Source organism: Formica exsecta, unplaced genomic scaffold (assembly GCF_003651465.1).
Source record: "Formica exsecta isolate Colony F162 unplaced genomic scaffold, ASM365146v1 scaffold59, whole genome shotgun sequence".
NCBI classification, from domain to species: Eukaryota; Metazoa; Arthropoda; class Insecta; order Hymenoptera; family Formicidae; genus Formica; species Formica exsecta.
The window spans coordinates 437,825-458,059 of record NW_021853174.1 but is presented as its reverse complement, the minus strand read 5'-3'; the positions used below and the strand labels follow the sequence as shown (position 1 = coordinate 458,059).

Below are 20,235 nucleotides of genomic sequence, written 5' to 3'. Positions count from 1 at the left end.
TAAATAAATTAATGTATAATACATAAAATATATTGCTATAAATTGATCTCATAAATAATATAATAAAGATGCATTTTAAAATATCACCGATTGAAACAATTTATTAATTCATATTTTCAGTATGAATTAATTAATTAATTCATACTTTCAGTAAGATTTCATTAATTTACAATGCTATGCATGTAACTGAGATCTTCAGTGGTTATTCACTGTTTTTTCAATGATAATATATTGATTCCATTTAAGAGAATACAGCTGAAACTAAATAAAAAGCTGTCGATTTCTTTTCTCGAATTTTTCTAAAAGCACGCTTCTTTTCCTTGAAATTATGTAACGAATATGTTGTAGACTGCATATCCGTGTGTGTGTGTATGTGTGGCGCTTCCCATTTATTTTGTCGTCTTATCTAATTTATCTTTATAGTCCCATCGGATTCAAAAACGAAGTTAGAGGGCTAGAGAGGGGAGACCGGTATCGTAAAAGGGGCGATAAAAGTATTGCCAAGTGGCGGTAATTTAGTATTAGAAGCAAGGGTGTTTTCTACACGCGCACATATATACGTATATACGTGTGTGATAGCTAAAAGCAGCACATATGGATTCGCTATTATGAAGGAAGCTCTTTTATGACGGCAATTTTGTCGTTGCTATGAAAATATACTACGTCTTAACAATTATCGCGCGACGCATTTTACGGGGAGAGTCTATTAAACGAACGTTATCGTTACGGATGAAAAAGAACGACCGTGATCTCTATTCATGGCTAAATAATTCAGAGTTAGTTTACAGCCGAGCTGTCAACTATCGCCCCTTTCCATTAGGAATGTTCGTTATGTAAGAATCGACCGCTGCCCCCTTTTTTCCCCCTCTCCCTTTCTAACGAAATTCCTCTCGTTCCGCATCTCTCGTCGTTCGGTGACGGATAAAAAGATAAAAATGCTAATTAACGCTTTCACTTGATTATCATCGTCTAACGAAAACTCGACGACATTTTATATACTTTCAACCTTAAAATATGTTTGTTTATAATTTTGTGTAGACGATAAATTAACTCGCTTTCAAACAGAATTATTTTTATATTTGCGAGAATAAGAAGTAGATCCTGAAGAGAGGACCAGTAATCAAGTTCAACGCGATTTGTTGATTTCGTTCAGGCATATTCATTAACATAACTATTAGTCTTTTTATTATCACTTGACAAAACGAACGGGAAGCGTATCAGATCGAAGGAATCTCTCGATTGTTTCGTTGGTTGCTTAATTAATTTTCCCCTCTCTCGTTTACATTCATATCAGCTCTATCGTCCGTCTTCTAATAACGGGAACAAGATGGTACTCGATTTCTACCGTTCTCTCTCTCTCTCTCTCTCTTTCTCTCTTTTCGCTCCTGTCCGTGTGCCGCTTCTCCATCATCTATCTACGTTTCCTCCGGTGCACCGTTCTTATTCGTCCCCGGTGAAATGATCGATAGAACTGAAAATCGCTCGAGGAGAGATTCTTGAGAACGATGTATCGTTCTCGTATGTCTTGTCGGACAGTCTTCGCACAGACGTGGCGCCTCGACGTCATTCTATGTTATCGTCGAAGCCGTTCGTTATACTTGGAGTAGCCTGTCCCTGTCCCTGTCCCTGTCCCTCCTTCTCTCTCTTTCTCTCTCGGTGTTCTTCGGAGAAGCAAAGTTAGAGGTTCACGAGGTTCTGTACGAGCTAAGCGTTTCTTGTCGCGCCGTGTTCCGTCGGTTAGCAGATAGAGGATGTCGTAAGACGACGCGCATCGTACGACATCGCGCGCGGGCTTTGGCTTCTTACGAGCTCAATAGGATAATAATCCCCGCCGGCGGTCGCCCTCGCCGTCCGCCCGAATGCTTTGAATGGAATATACGAGTAACGAGCGTAATAATAATTGCGCTTGTGCTTCGTGAATTCGGCACACCCACCCCGCACCACGATCACGCCAATCTCCGAGGTAATCTCTCGACCGTAAGCGGCCTTACAAAGCGCGCTTCTTGATGTTCGTTTAAAGCTCTCTTCCGGATGGACGCGAGGACGAGAGATATATATTATCGCACGATTATTTAGGGCGTTACGATATTTTTGACGAAATCGACAAGCTACGCTCGACATTAATAGATTCTCGCATTCTCCCTTCTCCGACATGTTAATAATAATAGTAATAATTCTTTGCGAGGTAGTTAAAATAAATTTGGTGTCGAATGCAATTTACTCATTTACTTGGAAAACATTTATCATATTCCCCGTGACGTCTCCGCGCGCGCACGTGACAAGGCACGCCAACGGCTTACGAAACAGAATTGGGTCGTGTCGGAATTGGATGGGATACGTCCCAGGCGATTTTACCGTCAGTGATTTCACATGTAAGCGTATATATCGCGCGAAAATATCGCACGCGTGCGCGCGTTACGTTTAATGGTCTCTATCACGCCCATCAGTTATTTTTATCATTCGCGTCGGAAATTTCGTGCCGCCACGAAACGATGAGGCGACGATGACGTCGGTAGGCGTATTCGTATAACATTATGGTCGGACCGGTTCGGCGATAAAATAGAACACGTTGATAGAAGCGTAAAACAATCAACCGCGATGTTGTCCCAGCAATTACTAGCGAATGTCGCGATAATCACTCGTGCGTAGGCGAACGCGCGAGCGCGCACACCCGTTCTCTCTACTGTGTTTAAATTTAAATAAAGTCACTAATCGAGACGGCGCGTCTGCCTGTCGGACGTCATGTCGCGCTCTCGTCGGTTAGAAATGTCGCGCTCTCGAAAACTTGCTTCTCTCTCTCTCTCTCTCTCTCTCTCTCTCTCTTTGTCTGTCTCTCTGTAAATGCATTTCGCTCTGCATACAGTGTCGCGTCGAATCGATCCGTACTACGTTTTAACCTTCCAAATCAATTTTTTTTTTTACAATGTTACCATGCATTATATTCGCCACTCCGTTTACGATAATCAATTTTTCTCGCGGTGTATTGTTGAATCACGATAACTCTCGTATTTGCGCAAAGAATAAATTTTTCAAAAATTTCGTATGGGAATAAACGCCGCCGTAATAGCCACTAAATAAGTAGTATGTACTAAAAAAGAAATGGATTCGATCTTATTTTCTATAAATAATTAATAAACGCGTATTGTTAGTCAAGGATATTCGAGAAAATTAGAATTTATTTTTGATAATTATTTTAATTCGTGATTTGAAATCGTACTTGTCAATTTGATAAATCCAAGTAATTAATATTGATCGCATGAATTAATCAGAATGCGAAGAGAGAGGAGAAAGTTACAACATATATTTATAATATCTTACAATTTCTGAGTTTAAAATGTATAAATTGAATATTTCATCTTCCGAATCAAATCGATAGGTTTTACATAAATATCCGATATTTATTTAGAATAAATATTATATATTCTCGTATATTATCTCTCTAATATTCTCATCATATCAATATAATAGTATCAATGTGACGTGAAATTTACCCGTAGCACATAGTCTAGGCGTGGATCTAGTGGATCACGCCTGGCGGTGGTGAGTATAATCCGCCACACACGGTACATGTCCCTCGGAAGAGAGGATCTCTCCACCGTTCGAGCGTGGAAGTCTCGTGCCGAAGCTCAACGGCGCAACGTCACCGATCAATTTGTCATGGGATGACCCAGTATCAAAGATACGAGTCCCCCGGGTCAGTGTAACGTGTTTCTGGGAACGTTGACACATGCACGCGACACACAAAGATGCGACGCGACGCGACGCGATGTGTATATACACATATGCAAACATACGATATACGTGCGTATATATATATATATATATTTATACATGTATATATGTATATATACGTCATGTGTACGCTCGCGCGAGCACGTTTGTCGATCGCACGACTACCTAAATATAGCTCTCCACGGCCTGTGTATACACGAATATGGGATGTATTCAATGGTTATCGCGATTTTCGATACTCCTTCCGACACAAAGTCGGAAAATATTTCGTCACATCGCTGCAGCTGACACTGCACCGGATAAGAGTGACGAGGGCGCCGCAGAATCAAGAATGCAGGAATCAATTTTCTACATCCGCCGCATTTATATCCCTGCTACCGTATAGATAACGGGGAAACTTCCTTTTCTTTGTTCAGAAAGGTATGGTTTACGATAGGAAACTCTCCCTGCGCACAGTACATTCTAAAATGATCATTTCTCATTTCATGTTTAGTTTTAATTAAAAGATTTATTATTTCTTAATATATATACGTTTATCTCTGTCTATAATTTTTTGTAGAGCTTTCTTTTCTGATATTACTTTGATTATATTTGATCGAAATAATATTAAAATGACTGAATATTGAAAGACAAGCGTATATTTGGAAAGGTGAAATTATCAAAATTTGCGATAGATGAGTAACGAGAAAGAGAGAAACGAGCAAATTAACTTTATCTTGTACGTCATTTCAAATTTGGAAAAACTAACAATTTGTAACATCGCGATGGCCATTATTAAATTTTATTTTGCAGGATTGCTTTTTGACAATATTCTTGCATTTAAAATATTATGCGACGAATTTGCATAGAATGGAATTGGATTTATAACCGCGATGTGCTTTACTATGTATAAAACGTATCTCGAGAGAGTGCAGCATTTATCTTACCTCCAATACAAATTCTTTCGTAAATTGGAATTCGATTTTTATCGACGTAAATTTGTGCCTGCTAGTCACCCTCGTATCGCAGATTTTTACATTGAATATTATATAATGTCACTCGGGAGTCAAATTTCTATTAAAGACAATTTGCAAATTAATTGAAAGATTTGATAACCGAAGAGCTTAAACTCTTGAGAAATAAGTTAAATCGGTCATTATTTTTACGTCTAACTCAATATTAATTGTAGTTCGCGAAAAGTCGAGAGTAAAGCAGATTTATTAGTCGGGCAAAGCGAGAGAAAAATCGTATAATTTTCAAACTCCATTTAAAGTCGCAACCCTCTCTCTCTCTCTCTTTCTCTCTCTCTCTCTCTCTCTCTCTCTGCTGGGACGTTCTGTATATTTTAACACGAAATAGTGCAACCTTCACGCGCGCGCGGCTTGCAGGTCATGCAGCTAGAAGTGCAACCTAATTTTTGATTGGCTCCAGGGATGGAGCGGAAGAGAGGCTTAACCTTCGATCCATGGAGGAGAGAAGGCCGAGATTATACCGCAGGGACAGTTCCCCCGGTGCGAGTTCGAACTTAAGCCTTATTCCATCGTCGATTCGGCGGACGGTATTAACGAAGCCATTAGTAGTTCCTTAACTCCGCGCAACGGCTGTGCCAACACATCCAAAGTCGCACGACGAAATCGATCCGTCATGTCGCCATCACGAAAATGGAAACGAATATTTGTCACGTAAAAACAGGGCGCGACGCAAAGTGACAAGAACCAAGTTACGAGAGCGCATTAGTCTTACGTAATGAAGTTCAAGTTGGAGACGCGAATTTCATCCGTTCGCGCTTATCGCGACTGAATTTATCATGACCTCTGAATTTATCATAAGAAAGGAGCTCGCGAAACCGCGCGATTTTATAGATATCACTTTGTTCACAGCTTGGCAATTTTAGGATTGTCCGTTTTAGAATTTAGCCAACAATCGGCATGTTTCACTTCTATTTTCGTCGTCAAATTGCTTTTCTCGTAATTCTCTCTCTCTTTCTCTCTCTCTCTCTCGTGAGACAAAGTTGGCAGACAATCGACTGTAAACGTGAACCGTCGAGCGCTTTTCTTCGCTTTCCTCCTTCGCGATGTGCATTCTTCGAGAAAATCGGATTATTATCGCGGAATCTATTTAGCGGTGTCCCCTTCGTCTTTCCTCCCCGCTCTGTTCGTATCAGTATTCACGAGATGTCGAACGTTCCCCTTTCCGGGACACAACCAACTGTTGTAACGCGCCGCCATTGTATGCTTACGCAACAATCAACATTGCCTATGTGCACCGTTGCATATACAAGTGTATAATGCCGTATGTATCGTCCGCACAGTGTGCATCTCTGATGCACGGTAAGCAACGACACGATCTCGCGAGCGAAAATTCGCAAGACGAGATTCTCCTCGTCGATTAAGGGCCCAGTCTACAATAGCAGTATCAATAATTGATTATGGTTAGAAAATTTTTAATTTTGAAGAATATTAGAAATTGATTTCTTTGACGTTTTACATATGTTTCCAAGATGTTTAAACAATACGTTATTATTATTTTCGAATCCTTTTGGGAGATCTTGAGAGAACCTAATTAGAATTTAAAAAAGTTAATACTTAAAATTTTTCTGATCTCTCTTTTTTTTAAAAATGAAAAAATTTCAGAAAGATTGAAATATTTAATTTATAAAGAACACATTACGCTTTATTATCTTTCGTGTTTTTTTTTTTTTCTAATGAAAGTAGGTTCAGTATTCCAAAAATATCCTACGGAATAGAACTAAATCGAGTTTTTTCATTTGAGACAATTAAACGAGAAGCAGCATGCCACATCGTCATTATTGAACACGCTACGCCCGTTGAACACAAAAAGAGCTAAATATCCAAAATTTAAAAATACTGACGTACCATTTAAACATCAATAAAAATATATGTAAAACGTCGAAAAGATAAATTTCTAATATTCTTGAAAAAAATTATTCCTAAAGATCATCCATTGTTCATTGTTCATGCTAGAATAAACTGTATCCTTTAAATAAGCTTGCACGCAAAATCGATTTCACAATGTTTCCCATTTAAAATTAATTGTCTAATGGAAATGAGGCAAAGACTGACGCATCGATGTATGACTTTTGTTTATTTTATGCGACAGCTATTATCACGCTAAAGAATATTCGATTCTACTGACTTAATACGATCAAGCTCATTACATTACCGTACGATTTTTGTCGCGCGAAAACACGATGGTCACACGATCAATTTTGGTGATACGTGTGTACGAGTTTGATCTTGGGGTGATAAGAGCACAAATTTCCCGAAATATATGTATATATTCTCCTTAACAATTACTATACGTAACGTTATAAATATTTAAGTTATTCGATTTTAATCTGAATCTACTCACTTAAATTACTTTAATATCCTTTAATTTTTCATCGCGATGCTTACAGCGACAGTTGAATGTTCAAATCATCTACGTCGTCAGGACTTGATATTATTTTACATCATATTTCGCTATATATATAGGTGTATATATGCATCGAGTACGTCGTTTTCGTGTCCCACTCGTCGATTTCGCGATGCAGTTCTACGCATCGCACAATCGTCGTAATCCCGCATGCTTGCGAAAGCAAATATCCGCACGTGCAATGCCACAATTTCACTCAGGCGGTGCTTTAAGAGCGCGCGCGCGCGGTGGGAGGGGGATATATTCTCTCTCTCTCGTTTACGATATAAAAATTCCTACTCAAAGGGGAGAGAGTGTGTGCATGTCACACGGACGCGCTTTCACGTTGACAATCCTTGCAAGTCTCATATTTTCGTCGTAATATGAAAATATATTTTCAAAGACAGGGATATGTATGTCAAGAATATGGCGCGTATTTTGTGCCCGCTTTTCCCTCGTTCGCTTTGTCTCCACACATGGCTTTTACTAGCGCGTTACCTCTTATCCAACTTCGATCGTATTCAAGTTAAGTACGTATTTAACGTCAGAGAAAAGAGAGATAGAGAAAGAGAGAGAGAAAACAAAGTATTTGAGTGTTTAATAGTTTCAAATATATTTGCGTAGCTAGTCTATTGAACACGCTACGCCCGTTGAACACAAAAAGAGCTAAATATCCAAAATTTAAAAATACTGACGTACCATTTAAACATCAATAAAAATATATGTAAAACGTCGAAAAGATAAATTTCTAATATTCTTGAAAAAAATTATTCCTAAAGATCATCCATTGTTCATTGTTCATGCTAGAATAAACTGTATCCTTTAAATAAGCTTGCACGCAAAATCGATTTCACAATGTTTCCCATTTAAAATTAATTGTCTAATGGAAATGAGGCAAAGACTGACGCATCGATGTATGACTTTTGTTTATTTTATGCGACAGCTATTATCACGCTAAAGAATATTCGATTCTACTGACTTAATACGATCAAGCTCATTACATTACCGTACGATTTTTGTCGCGCGAAAACACGATGGTCACACGATCAATTTTGGTGATACGTGTGTACGAGTTTGATCTTGGGGTGATAAGAGCACAAATTTCCCGAAATATATGTATATATTCTCCTTAACAATTACTATACGTAACGTTATAAATATTTAAGTTATTCGATTTTAATCTGAATCTACTCACTTAAATTACTTTAATATCCTTTAATTTTTCATCGCGATGCTTACAGCGACAGTTGAATGTTCAAATCATCTACGTCGTCAGGACTTGATATTATTTTACATCATATTTCGCTATATATATAGGTGTATATATGCATCGAGTACGTCGTTTTCGTGTCCCACTCGTCGATTTCGCGATGCAGTTCTACGCATCGCACAATCGTCGTAATCCCGCATGCTTGCGAAAGCAAATATCCGCACGTGCAATGCCACAATTTCACTCAGGCGGTGCTTTAAGAGCGCGCGCGCGCGGTGGGAGGGGGATATATTCTCTCTCTCTCGTTTACGATATAAAAATTCCTACTCAAAGGGGAGAGAGTGTGTGCATGTCACACGGACGCGCTTTCACGTTGACAATCCTTGCAAGTCTCATATTTTCGTCGTAATATGAAAATATATTTTCAAAGACAGGGATATGTATGTCAAGAATATGGCGCGTATTTTGTGCCCGCTTTTCCCTCGTTCGCTTTGTCTCCACACATGGCTTTTACTAGCGCGTTACCTCTTATCCAACTTCGATCGTATTCAAGTTAAGTACGTATTTAACGTCAGAGAAAAGAGAGAGAGAGAGAGAGAGGAAACAAAGTATTTGAGTGTTTAATAGTTTCAAATATATTTGCGTAGCTAGTCTACGGCATCTAACATTGAAAATAGATCAAATCGACGATCAAAGTATCAGACTTCACAGATCCAAATTTATAACGCCGATACTTGTCGTGATAAGCAGTATCGAAAAGGTGTCGATATCAATAGCGTTAGCTGGAAAACATGGCTCTTCTTCGAACTTTTCTTCTCGGGTGATAATACTTTAATACGCGCTGTGACAGCAGGTTTGTGTTTTCGCGAATCAGATTTCAATAGACAGGGAGTTGATACAATAGGATGTACGAATTCATCGCAAAGCGCAATAAACGATGTCGTCGCGTCGTCGTACACGGGACGCGCGTATGTACGAGAGATGACATACACGCGCACACACACACACACACACATATACTCGGCGCGGATACATCTGCATTGCAGAAACGAGACGACCATGCAAATTCAATATTTGCGCCGTGATGGAATGATCATGCCGAAGTGGAGGGAACCGCGTGTGTGCCTATCTGACCCAGATGCTTAAATTGTCATATGCGCTACAGTATCATGGGAAGCTTAGGCGTATAGAGACACGGGACGAGAGCGAGAAAACGGTCTCCGCTATACTAAAACCTTGGGTATACATCCCCAGACCCGTGAATCCCATACATGAGCACAATCTATTTCGGGAAAGGAGCATCCAGGAACGTGGAAAATGAGAGGAGAAACGGGGAGAAGATGAAAAAGAGAATTAATTTTAAACAATACTCTCGAACTTTACAAGAGAACACGACGCACAATTTCTCCTCTCTTCCGTATATCGCGCGAATACAACTACGGTATAGCATACGTTGCTATGGACGGAATGAGGAATTGTATACCACATTGTTGTGCCATGATACGACGTACGCGAATCGCAATCCGTCCATCTACTATTCCGGGATATAAACCGCTATTCATATGCGAAGAAATCGCACATGGCACGCGGTATCAGAACGTTATCGGAACACGAAGCTTAACTTAAATTTACAAGATTTTTTGACGTATCCGCGATTAAATAATGAATAATGAAAAAAATGGGGATTAAATTGTTTTAAATAATAATATTTTAATATTTTTCAATGCATTTATATATGTATATGTGATATTGATTATTTGAATTTAAAACGTTAAAGATGAAAGGAAGATTATAACAGCAAATTCTAATTAAAAATGCTACAATGCGCAATAATTAAGAATATTATATATATTACAAGCTGAATATATTTTCTTTTTCACACATAATAAACATTTTATATCTCTGAAAATTTAATCGAAATAGAAACACAATATACACATTATTATAACATAAAGATTTAACAATAATAATACCACAGTACAATAATTATGTCATGGAACGGACACAAGCAAAACACATTAATTTCGAAGAATCAAATTATCGCATTGTAAGCTAAAATGTAATTTTATGACAATGCGTAATTTCCATAACAAGTATATAATAAAATGTAAAATGATTATAAAATAATATTTCAATAATATAACTCAGAAGTTATAGCAATTTTAATAAAAAAAAATAAGTTATATATATAGTATTATTTTTACTTTGATGTCAATAATTTTATCTTTTTTTTTAATGTGCTATTTTATAAATAAAAAAAATACAACGTTTGATAATTTTATTCTATAGATGAGAATATTTTAGATGCATATGTACATCGTATTTTTATGGTATATTTTTGAAATAATGTTGAAAGTACTTGAAACGATTTGAAGCGAATATAAAAATATCAAAGTTTTCGAAATGTGTTAAATTTGTAATTTTTCAAATATAATTTTTAGTAACATGTCGGTACGTCCAAACTTAATTCTTTTTACTTTAACTTGTCTAGAAAGAAGATAATTTATCGCGTTTTATATCGATCAAAACGCATTTATAATATCATATATAATAATGTATAATGGAAGAAACATGTCACTGGCACGTGATATGTTTATTCGGCATCGAATTAGCACGATATTCCGTGTAATATTGTTGCATACACAATATATTAAAATAATTTCTCTGTGTAAATCGAAACGTTCTAGAAGATTTCCAAATTATATATATGTATATTGCAGAAACTACATCGAAATCAAAAAGCAAATCGATAGACGAGGGCTTCTTCAACTTCATTTGTGAAGCAATGTATATCATGCATCCGTAATATGCGCGACTAAATTTGAGCATATAAATTCTCATCGCATAGATTCATCGCGCATAGTTGAACCCTTCCCATTTGAAAGTTATGACATTTTGGTATTACAAGTTTCGTCTCCGAATCAAGAGTCTGGCATTAAAAAGTCATAGAGACATCTATATTTACATGCCTCTAAACACACACACACATATATCCTCCGTGTGTGTGTATGAGCGCACGCGCGTGCGTCAAATATTCTTGTGAAATTTTAAGATCTTCATAAATATCCAAGCACCGTGATAAGTTTAAAATAATATTAAATTCCTTCATTTTACACAAAAATAATAATTTAGTTTCGCAAAACTAATATATCCGCGCGTCAACTTATTTACACCGATAAAGGATACAAAGTGCTCGGAATAATACGCACAATTACCGATAAATCCTGCCGATATAAATCCGTTATAATAAATATGATTGAAATACCATATCGTATTACAGAAGGCCCGCGCGATAATGTTACAAAATTATTTCTCATGAATATATCGCGTTGCGTATTCAAGTTTGATCAAGTACTCGACTCGGTGTATCGTCGCCGTATGTCGCGAAATCCTGGTATTTCCTCGTTTCGAAGCGCATATTCATGCGGCCACATTCGCTCGGTATAATCGACACGACATCCACCACATTCGACAAGCGACGACCCCTTCTCGGTGACCTTTTCACGCCGCGTATCGATTCGTGGAACGATATTTCCTCGTTACCGTTGCACGTCGCGTCGGCGCGACGCGGAGAGAGACCTGTTTAAAAAGGCCGCGGGATTAGAGACAATGTGTGTGGACGAGTTATGAAAAATTAAACGGCGAACCGTGAAACGTTTACCATCGTTTGATCCGAATTTAAAATCGTCAGATTTTAGTGCGGTTTAAATCGCTTCGTGAGGAATGATTTTCCGAATAGATAAGTTCGTCGAGCCGATTTGCCTCCTCCCCTCCTCCCCTTCCCTCCGTTTCTCTTGTTACAATATCCGATCGCGCATTTCTCGATACACATAAAAATATGGAGGAAATTCAGGTCACTCGAAGAATCAAGTGTCTAGCAATAATTCGCTCGTATATTATAAAAGATTATTATGTCCATAATACAGATTATTACACTGTAAAAAAACTGACTGAAACTTCAGACGAAGTGTCTGCAGCTTTTTTGCAGACACATTGTTCAAATTTTCAAACAGAATGCTGTCTGAATTTTCAGAAAAACGACTCTGATGATTAAGACAGATTGTCTGAAATTTCTCTCAAATAGAGATCTGAAAATTCAGACAAAAATGTGAGTTTGTAGAAAATTGTTTACAATGCATACACGTTCGTTTCTGCTCTAATAAAATGGACTTAAAGACGTTGAACTTAGAAACGTCTCGGAAGGGACAAAATGACGCGGCTCGAATAGCTACACAGGAGCTATTCTTGGTGTCATCTCCTCTGCGGTTGACACTTCGATCGAGAACGGTCCCAACAGTTCCCAAGGACAATAGCCGCTAATTTGATTAACTCGCGATTAATTGCATGTCCAGGTCTAAAGCGGCGGTCTCACCGCATCGAGCACTCGCCCATATACAATATATTCGCATTGACAGCGCCGGATATCCGATACTGTCCGTCAAGGCAAAAGGCACTGGATCGCTTTCCTCGGCAATGTCTCCGATGGCGAGGAGACATAAGCTCCTTATAGCAAGTTGCAATAGCGCGACGTTGCCATAATCTACTGAAGGAAACCTCTTAGGTCGTAATATAAGGAAGGATCCTTTGATACGTTTACCCTCCCTCCCTTCCCGCCATTCTGCCCTCTCGTCCTCTCCTCTCTTTTTCCCTATCCCAGTAGATGCCCGCGGAGATCGCGAGCGAGCAAACCCATCTGTGAGCCGCATCTGGCAAATTTTCTAGGGAAACCTCTCGGAAAGGCGGCGCGGAAGAAATACGAGATGTATTTCCATACCGAATTAACGTAATTCACGGTTTCGTGCATAAAGCGATTCGCCAAGTATATACGTTTACTTTGCCACGCGTCCCATCGATTTTCGATTGTATTTTTCCGACGTTTAATCGAAAATACACACACGGGTTACGTATAATCTATATTAAGATATAAATTATTTTTTTGTTGTTCACAATATAAGAGTAAAAGAAGTCGGCAACGCAGCATTGACGGTTTATCAAAGCGCACGTGTTTCCGATATGCGTTACGTCGATTTTCAATTGTACTCTTGCGTGACGCAAAATTCAATTAAAAACGTGCGCTTCTGTCATCGACCATGGTAAACTATCAATTCACATATACACGCACGCACACAGTACAATAATCTATATTATTTTCGCGTCCTTTATGATAAGAGGATAAAAAAAAGGGGGGTGGACTGCAACGGGGCGCAGGCTCCAATGTGGTTAGTCGCACGATTGTCCAGATAATGTCGTTGATTGAACAAACAATAACATCGTTAAGGCAGTAAGTGGAATAATCGAAGTATCGATAATCTGGTTCGAGCGGACGAGCAGACCGCGAAAATACGGTTTATTGGCTCGAGCGAAGCCTCGCTTCCCCTTCTCGACAAATGCTATTTGTTCGCAGAATTTCCGCTTTCGTTCCGGATACACAATAATTTGTTGTTACATGTGTCTGATATTTACGATAGTTATCGTATCTCTCGTCGACGAGAGCGGGAGGAAAATCTCACAGCGCGTTGTTTTTTAATTATTACGTCCCGTAATATCGATTCTGTATCGCGCGCGTACACCCACGAGGTTCCTCTTCACTCGTCGAGAAAGAGACAAATTAACGGCGACTCAACGACATCGGGAGAAGCCTAATACCGTGTTGACCTAATAGATCGACACATCCATTCAAGTTGAAGCGCAAAAACGTGCTCGTACACACAAACTCGGGTGGAAGGAAAATACTCGACGATGACAAGAACTCGGCAGATCTGCGGTAAATGGACTGTTAGACATAGAGAGCTTCCACCCCACATATATCGTATCTTGTACGCTATCGTGTTTACTTGTAATCGCTATAATATTTATTGGAAATCTTTCATAAGATACAGAAGTAATTTTGTGATATATATTTATTGACGAGAAAAATATGAAAAAAAAAAAGATTAAGTACATTTATCTCGATGACATTTTACAAGCTAATTGCAATTCTGACATTTTCTATCTTTAGTTTTTTTGCTCGATAATATTGCTTTGGGTTCGATGAAACTTATGAATCATTCGTACGTTACATTATTGTGTTAGTGACGCGAATGATACTCTCGCGTGTCGTCTCAGTTTCACCGGGTCGCTGTTCCTTTAATTCCGTGTTAATTTAAGTAAGGCAAACACGAGAACGATCCCTTCGTCGCTCGTTGACAGTTTGGCAAAATCTGAACAACGGCAATGACACACGTTAATACATGCAACGGCACTTAATTCAATACTGCTTCGGCGTTCATTATTCCGCGAAGTTTTGTTAGCATTACTAATTAGAATGCTGAGGAATGGCAAATCTGCAAACTTTTCCCGAAACTCCCATTGTACCAGCTTGTAATAAGAACGGCCATTATTATACTGTTTACAATCTCTAGAGGTAAGTGGAAACTTCGCACCAAGTGCATCGGGAAGTTCAGAGGGATGATGGAAAATTCAGATGTAAACGCCGAAAAAAAAGAAACGACGGATCTGAGCTAATATATATATAGGGGAGCAAAGTTCTCTTATAATCATTTGATAACCTCCAATGAGAGAGAAGAGAGAGAGAGAGAGAGAGAGAAAGAGACGTATCATTCCGTATTTGCAGTAGAATATGAGGGCTACAAAATACATACAGAATGTCACAAATAAAAATAATTAAATTCCCATATAAGCAACTCGTATATTGTTATAATTGAGGCACGGTACGTTTTATTTTATCAATTTTTTCAACAAGAAAAAATGAAAAAAGAGAAAAATTCAAATGCATCAATGTCGCGCGATATACGCTCGCACGCGCAAAATAAGCAAATATGGCAGAATATAAAAAGGGTCAAAAATTTGATAATCCCCGAAAATGAGAGAGCAAAATGTACCGTGAAATATGTACCTATTTTCGAGTACGAGAGGGCGCGGATATTCACCGACGCGCGGTGTCATATAAATCTCGTGGAAATGAGAAGTAATGCGCGAATACACTAGCGCTTCCTGACATAATCGTTGAAGCTGCGGGAAATTAAAAAGCGTATTTCGCGAAATTATACTGTATGATAACGCGCGTTTTTCGATGTTTCCCTTTCTTTTTCTCTTGCATCCATCGTTATTCCAAGAGTCTTATAAGGAAAGACTGAAGGTATGTTTCTTTGCACGAGAGATGAGAATTTCACGAAAAGAGTAAGAAAATCTAAATGAAAGATTGATTCGAAATATAAATGTGTACGTAGAGGTCGCATATTCCGTTTAAGTTATCGTTGTTCTCATTTAATAAAAATGTATGAGAAGCGGAATAAAAATGAAAAAAATGAATCACTTTGCGAAACAATAATTAGTAATTGTTCGGCTTTTCGTCCATTTTATAGACAGACGAGAGAAAAAAAAAATAACGGGCACGGATGACTGGACGAGTCAATCGAATTCTTTTGTTTTGCGCAATTGCTCTTTTTTTCACTAAACAATCCCAACGTGATACGTGCTTACATGTTCTCATTTATCATCGTAGGTGAAAAGTTCAACTTTTAGCAATACTTTAACGAGACTCATGTCAAACGCAAATAATCATTGGAACCGGGAATCTTGGATATTTTTTTACCATTAACTGCAACGGATTTATCCTAGTAGATTTTATGAAACGAGAACCACGATAAGAAGTTGTTATCTCATTACAGTGTCGTATAATATAAATTTAAAACAATGACGCAAAAAAAATGAAACGGAACATGGCTGTACATTTTTCATCGATCCACTTTGGAATAAATCTGGTAATGTAGACGATTTAATACCATTAATTAAATATTTAATACCATTAATTACATATAATGATGTAAAAAAAACACTGCCTTTTCCGTATATATTTAAACCAGTGATTATGTTTGCGCAACAAAAACATACTCTTTTCAGTTTCCTTAATTGTTCTGTGCAATTAGGCAAGGTACAGCGATACAAGTACACAATGTTCTAATTAATTCTAGAATCCTGATAACCAGGGGATTACGTTACTTTTTGGATTCGCTGATTAAAGAAGCCAAATTGTAACGAGCAGCTTTGAATATTCTTTCTAATCAATGCTGCGTTCTCTCATCACTCTAATCGAAATTTACCGCGACGCACAAAAGCGAGACTGGCATAATTCATTTGGATTATTAATTATCAGCGACATTCGTGGTAGCGGGATGACATTACAATGTCATAGGACATTCTTTTTCACGTTTCGACTTTAATTACGAAGAGAACTCAAGAACATACACGCACGCGGAAAACATAATCAACGCTCTTGCGTCGCGTGCGCGCGTGTATATAACACTGCAAGCTTGCCGAATAATATTTCATAAAGATACATTTGCGTGAGATTAACGATACGCTCCCTCAATCATGTGTCATTTACGTGCTAGGGGTTGAGAGTATTATCTTTTTCCTTTGGTTCGCCAAGAAAGTGTGTGTGTGTATGTGTGTTTACGTTTGCTCTACTCAGATTTCGAAAAAAAATATTGGATTAGACTAAAGTAAAGAAAACACTTTCGCTTGTATCTTCTAGCGCAAGCGTTTGTTTTATTTTCGTATAATCCGATATCTCTCGAGCAAAAGTAGTAGAAGGAAAGTCATATCTTACATTTCGTTGAAATAAGTTGTTTTTATTCGATTTTATTACAAAAAATTCGATTTGACTTTGAAGTATTCGTTTTCAAATATCATCGCTGCAAGAAAGAATGCATTATTCAACGACAATACGACGACTCCTTCGACAATCTTCGCGACTAATTTTCCACTGTTCGAGACTTCCTACTCGTCATCTATTTTTATAGCGATAACGTAAACACTCGAAGACAGATTGCTCAATATTTCGTTGAAACAAATGGTTCAGAAAAGCAACGTAAAAAGAAGAAATTAATATATATATATATATAATTTTATTGCATTATATTGATAATGCTATGCTTTCAATGGACTTCTCCAATAGAGGATATCGACGTGTATAATAAACCTGTCGAACGGGGGAAGTACCGGTAATATCGAAGAACGTCGAAATCCGGAAATATGTCTGATTTTACTGTTTAAATTTACTCTGTTAAAACTAATCACATAATCGGGAATTTTTCGTCTCATTCATATTAGTAAAAAAAAAAAAAAGAGATGTTCAAGTACAGAAACAGATTTGTTGTGTCAGTCATAAATCACACGCCGACTTAACTACTTTGCAACCTCGACAATGCCGAGGCAATGTTATCGGGAAAAGTTTCGACTTACACCGTGGCCGGACTCTCATTAAAATAAGCACATCGAGCACGTTACGCTGCATCTCCATTATGCTGCCTCGAAAAATAGTTCATATGAGCGTGGCGTGTCTAAAGTACGTAACTACATCTCGGCTCATAATCTCTCTCTCTCTCTCTCTCTCTCTCTCTTTCTCTTATTTCTGTATTCACATAATCTCTTTTTGGTAATATGCCAATATGTGTATATGGTTCAATCACACGGCGAGAGACAGATTTCGGTGTCTAGATCGCGTGCCAATTTCCATTAAATTTCCGTCACGATTTTAAAGATTTAACGAAGCGTTATCGACTTTTATCCCGCGGGAAGAGTAAAAGGTAATAACATTTCTACGAATCTTACGGTATAACTTTAGAGAAATATCCCAACGCCGCGGTGCCATCGCGCCGCGTGATCCACGTCTCCTCAAAGGATATTTATCAAAACTTCATCCCTACCTCTGCCTGCGAGGCATTCGCCTGCTCGCAGTTTTGTATCAGAACAAACTGAGACGCGAAAACGTGCGCGACATTTTTACGGACATAAGGGCGTAGAGTGTGCAGAGTAACAGTTTCATCGAGGCGTAGCACGTACTTCATGAGACGCCTGCAACAAATAATTGTTTCCCGGCCAAGGCGTGCTGGCATTTTCTAATTTCAAAAGCCCATCATCCGGTCGAAATCACTTTGGTCGCACAAGTTGTGTGCTCTTCTCCGAGAGAGGACGGGTCTCTCTCTCTCTCTCTCTCTCTCTCTCTTTCTCTTATTTCTGTATTCACATAATCTCTTTTTGGTAATATGCCAATATGTGTATATGGTTCAATCACACGGCGAGAGAGAGATTTCGGTGTCTAGATCGCGTGCCAATTCCCATTAAATTTCCGTCACGATTTTAAAGATTTAACGAAGCCTTATCGACTTTTATCCCGCGGGGAGAGTAAAAGGTAATAACATTTCTACGAATCTTACGGTATAATTTTAGAGAAATATCCCAACGCCGCGTGATCCACGTCTCCTCAAAGGATATTTATCAAAACTTCATCCCTACCTCTGCCTGCGAGGCATTCGCCTGCTCGCAGTTTTGTATCAGAACAAACTGAGACGCGAAAACGTGCGCGACATTTTTACGGACATAAGGGCGTAGAGTGTGCAGAGTAACAGTTTCATCGAGGCGTAGCACGTACTTCATGAGACGCCTGCAACAAATAATTGTTTCCCGGCCAAGGCGTGCTGGCATTTTCTAATTTCAAAAGCCCATCATCCGGTCGAAATCACTTTGGTCGCACAAGTTGTGTGCTCTTCTCCGAGAGAGGACGGGAGGAAAAACAATTCGACGAAGGGAAGGATTTTAGACCCGACTCGCGCGGGTCGCCTCAATCCATCAATTATTGATACGCTTTTATTAACATAAATAATAATTAATATAAATTTAATAATAATTTAAAAAATTATTATTAAATTTATTATTAACATTTTTATCCATTAAAATTATAAATTTAATTATTTTTATCCTGAGAGAGAAAAAGAGAGAGAGACAGGGACTTGGAATAGCTAATTAATGACGTCTGTGAAAGGTATGTGCATTCAATCTATGAGACAGATGAGCGTAGGAAGCAGATAGGTGGACAATCTTATCTAGATCTTTCCGGTTGCAACGATGGCATAGAAAAATATTGACGCGCACTGGATGCCATTTTCCAGCGAGGCACGGTGAAGCATAGGGATGATGACGATAAGGTCGGCAATGCCAGCGGGAAACACGGTTTGGACTGTAGCAGCTCGGGCAGCTTTTATTGATCTTTCCAAGTCAAGAGAACCGGCTAATCCGGCCGGCCGGCGCGCTGTCCTTCCAATTAAAAGATAGGATCCAGGTGATAAAGAGGAGCGTGCGTGGACCGGGAGTGGTGCCGATCGATTAATTGGCAGCTCCCGACGATCGCGCGATCGTCGTCCAGAAAATCTATTTCCTTTTCTTCTCATCTCGGAACACGTCGTCGGATCCATTATCATCATCATTATCATCATTGTCATGCGATAGATTTTTTTCTTCTGTTTCTTTTGTATCTTTCTCTCTCTCTCTCTCTCTCCTTCCTTTTTCATCGCGCCCTCATTCGCATTCAAATTTATTCGGAGCGTGCGTGGACCGGGAGTGGTGCCGATCGATTAATTGGCAGCTCCCGACGATCGCGCGATCGTCGTCCAGAAAATCTATTTCCTTTTCTTCTCATCTCGGAACAGATCCATTGATCCATTATCATCATCATTATCATCATTGTCATGCGATAGATTTTTTTCTTCTGTTTCTTTTGTATCTTTCTCTCTCTCTCTCTCTCTCTCTCTCTCTCTCTCTCTCTCGCTCCTTCCTTTCTTTTTCATCGCGCCCTCATTCGCATTCAAATTTATTCGAACGCATAATACACGCGCGCGTTATGCTTGAAAATGCATTCGTGTGAAGAGAAGAAGGGTTCGCGGCGATTCGCCGAGTATGACATTCGCTCTACTTCATTTTTTGTTGCTATCCATTCTTTTTTTTTTTTTCTCTCTCGCCATTATTCGACGCATTGCGGGTGCGCATATTTTTTGTCGAGAGGCAGTCCGACGCAAATTGCAATTGTACTCTCGTGGTGATGTTTCGGGGTGATGATGGTA

General features: G+C 38.7%; 1 protein-coding gene across 3 annotated transcripts in view; it reads right to left on the bottom strand.

The window, feature by feature from the left end:
- Positions 1 to 20,235, bottom strand: part of LOC115242284 (irregular chiasm C-roughest protein) — a 140,842-nt gene that overhangs the window by 42,858 nt on the left and 77,749 nt on the right. The window lies entirely within an intron of this gene.